Source organism: Rosa chinensis, chromosome 2 (assembly GCF_002994745.2).
Source record: "Rosa chinensis cultivar Old Blush chromosome 2, RchiOBHm-V2, whole genome shotgun sequence".
Lineage (NCBI taxonomy): Eukaryota > Viridiplantae > Streptophyta > Magnoliopsida > Rosales > Rosaceae > Rosa > Rosa chinensis.
Window position 1 is genome coordinate 51202237 of NC_037089.1, and position 3905 is coordinate 51206141.

The 3905-nt window shown below is 42.2% G+C and overlaps 1 non-coding gene across 1 annotated transcript; it reads left to right on the forward strand.

Annotated features, from left to right (window-relative positions):
• The first annotated feature begins 3549 nt into the window (after positions 1 to 3549).
• Positions 3550 to 3656, forward strand: LOC112191145. The gene has a single exon (XR_002932862.1). It is a non-coding gene; the product is annotated as a small nucleolar RNA R71 (small nucleolar RNA).
• Positions 3657 to 3905: the final 249 nt, after the last annotated feature.

Sequence of the window (3905 nt, forward strand, 5' to 3'; positions counted from 1 at the left end):
ATCAAATTGAAAATTGTTATTCCAGCATATAGAATACATGTGAAGATACAACTCTGAAAATTTTTAGCTCCAAATTGCTTGATAAGTAGAAGGTGCAGCTTCCCAAAGTCATTCTACAGTAGCTGTCTCTGTTCTGACCTCCATGCATTGACCATTTAATAACTGGAGTTCCAAGGACTCAAAGAGGCTGAAATTTTGCTAGTACATAGTAGACACACAGGGATATAGCTCGCAGAATTTCAGCTCAAATTCTTATGTGGATTGGAAGATATAGTCAGCCAAATTCAACTGAACTTTCTGGACAGAAACTGCTCACTATCACATTCTTGCTTTCTTCACACTTCCAACTCCAAACACCTCCCATCCTCCCAAAAAGATGGATAAATAGCCTTATTGATGAAAAATGAACAAGCTGAATTCAAAACAATCTAGGCTTGCCTCCCTAGAGACGCTTGTTTTTAAAGACCCCAAGCCGGTCTTCTTCACTTTTCTTCCTCAAGGTGGCTCAAAGCATGTTGCCTTACCACCCACAACAATTGCGCTAGCATCATTATCATTTTCAAAACATCTAGCAATTGAAAAAGCGAGCTTGTAGCTTGGAGGTGGAGGCCAATCATACTTCTTTGGCGTTTCCTTCATCTTGACAACTCCACAAACCTCCCTTAACTTCTTGATGGACTCCTCTTGTGCTTCACTCAATGGTGGACTTTTCTTCTTGTGTTGCTCATAAGTCTCAAGAGTAGGGGTTTTTTTGCTTTTCAAGTTCGATAGTAGGTTCTAAAGTAGAAGTAGGAATGACATCATCATGCTTCAATGGTGGCTCATTGTCATAGCCCCAAATAGGTGAGAAATGATCTTGTGCACGGATTGTAGGCTTGGAAGGATTCAAGGGTCCAAAGATCCGCTCACTCTTGGCTTCATTACCCTTCACCAAATCAATAGAGAATACTGCCTTCATAATGTCTGGTGGATCGAATGGATTGCATACTTTGATCTTCACTTTGTCACCCAACACCTTGAGTCCAATGGTACTCTTCAACACATTAATCTTCACACCCGCCGTTGCCATGAATGGTCGGCCTAGAATGATAGGTAACTCATTATCAAGATAGGGGTCTTCACCCATATCCAACACTACAAAATCCGCCGGTAGAATGAACTTATTTACTCTCACTAGCACATCCTCTACAACTCTCACCGGACGCCTTGTGCTACGATCCGCTAATTGCAATCTAATCGAGGTGGGCTTCAACTCACCAATTTGTAGCTTCCGGTAGATGGCTAAAGGCATCAAATTGACACTCGTGCCTAAGTCCATAAGAGCTCCTTCAAACACTTTCTCCCCAATAGTACACCCTATTGTAAAGCTCCCCGGATCTTGCATCTTTGGTGGTAGTCTTCTTTGAATTATTGCACTTACTTCCTCCTTCAACTCAAATTTCTCATCGGCTTTAAATTTCTTTTTATTCATGCACAAGCTCTTGAGAAATTGAGCATACACCGACACTTGATGAATGAGGTCCACCAATGGGATATTGACATCCACTTTCTTAAATATTTCTTGTATCTCTCTCATCAAGCCACTTTTCTTCTTACCCTGCTTTGAATTATCTCTTCTTGCAACATTAGGATAAGGAAGTTGTGGCTCCGATGTATTTAAATCAAGAGGTGGATCAAAGGTGAGACTTCTGGTGGTGCCCCTAAGGGTAGTCACGGTCCCACTAGGGTTCTTAGTCCTCAAGGCCTCGCCTAGTGATAAGTAGACCGGACTACTCCTATCCCTAGAGCTACCATGCACATGTAGGTCTTTCTCCTTATTCCTCCAACCTTTTTTTCTAGAAGTAGATGGCTCAAACTCATGAGGGGTGGGTCTAATGTCATCAAGAACCTTCCTAGAAGTGTCATCAGTCTTAGATGGGTCCCTAGCCTTCATGGCCTCACAATCTAATTTAGGGTCCGAGACATCCTCATCCCTAGAAGTGTTCTTTCTCAACATGGCCCTTTCTTTGCCACTATCAATCAAACCATATTTGCAAGCATCATTTTTGAAGGACAAGAAACCATAACCTTCACCAAGAATAGCTATTCTGGAGGGTACATTTTCTTCCCCTCCGGCTACCTTATCCACCCCCTTATTTCTTCCTTTGCCATTCAAAGTCACATCACCCACTCCATATTTACCGGAAGGTACATTTTCTTCCCTTCCTGTACGTCCCATCCTCCTTGTAATATAAAGAATCATGATGTGTATGCAATTGATCATCAACAACATGGCCAAGAGGTACATTTTCTTCCCTCTTGGCCCCATATGAATGCAAGTCAACATCATAATCAAATAAAGGATTTGAATGAAATGTAGAAGATGAGGGCATGTAAACTTGATTATCATATACCTTCCCCGAACGTAGAGTGGTAATGGCATTGCATTCACGGATTTGGCCTCTTGGATTTGGCTCCGGTTGTGAAGGTAAGGCTCCTTTTGGTCTCTCACTCAAGTTGGTGGCCATTTGGCTCACTTGTACCTCTAGTCTAGCCATGCCTTGTTGTAGAGTTTGATACCCTTGAACTAGTGAAGAGATTCTTTGCTTGGTCTCCGTATTGGTAGAAGTTTGAACCTTGAGAAACTCTCCCATCAAATCTTCAAAATTAGGCTTCTTTGGTTCACTTGGAGCTTGAATCGGCATGCCTTGAAGAATAAGATGAGAATTGTAGTTCTAGCCTTGGTTTGGACCTTGAAATGAGCTAGGATTTCCTTGAAACTTGCTACCACTATACCCAACACCTTGTGTAAACCCGGGAGGGGTGTTTTGACCATGAAATCCATGACTTGAGGTGGATTGACTTTGAGAATTAGGCCCATATGCTTGCTTTCCATGTTGACCATGTTGTGAAAAATGAGTGCTTCCTTGGTGTGCATTACCATAATGAGCAAAATTTGATGAGTCTTGACCTTGGTCACCTCTATAGCTTTGCTTTCCACCTTGAAACGCACTAGATGAACCACCTTGGTCTCTCCAAGAAAAATTGGGGCGATTTCTCCAACCGGGGTTATAAGTGTTTGAGTAAGGATCGTTTCTTTGGTTCCTTGATTGGTGCACTCCAACTTGATTAACATGCTCCTCCATAAACTCCGGAAATTGAGATGATAAGTGGCACTCTTGAGTAGAATGTGCTAAACTCTCACAAAGCAAACATGATGTAGAAGTTGCCATCTTGACTTGGGCTTGAGGAGGATTCCAGTTCACTTGATTCAGAAATTGGTCAATCTTGCTTTCTAGCCTTTTGAACTCATGCATAGAAGGCCCGGATGATGTTCCTTGAACCTCATAGATACCACCTCGGTTAGGTGTACTCTCCTTGTTATGCACTTGACGTCTTCTTGTATCAATATCATCCCATTGAAGGGAGTTGAGAGAAAGCTCTTCATATGTATCCCAAGCGGCATCAGGAAGCTTGCTTGCAATAGTTCTACCACTAAAAGTGTCAACCCTTTGTCTTTGGTCTGCCATCAATCCTCTATAGAACTTGTCCATATGAAACCACTTCTCTAACCCATGGTGAGGACATGACATCTCAAGATCCTTAAAACGCTCCCAACACTCATAAAAACTTTCTTGTGGGAGTTGTCGGAATGCAACAAGCTCATCTCTAACATTGGAAGTTCTAGAAGGAGGAAAATATTTTCCCAAGAAAGTTTCTTGCATCTCAACCCATGTGCGTATGGATCTAGGAGGCAACTTGCTCAACCACTTTCTTGCATAGTCTTTGAGTGTGAAAGGGAACAATCTAAGCTTCAAGCCATCAGGATTGAGACCATGTAGTTGAAAGGTGGTACACGCTTCTTCAAACTCCGTAATATGATCATAGGGATTATTTGAGGGCATGCCATGGAATGTGGGTAGAAT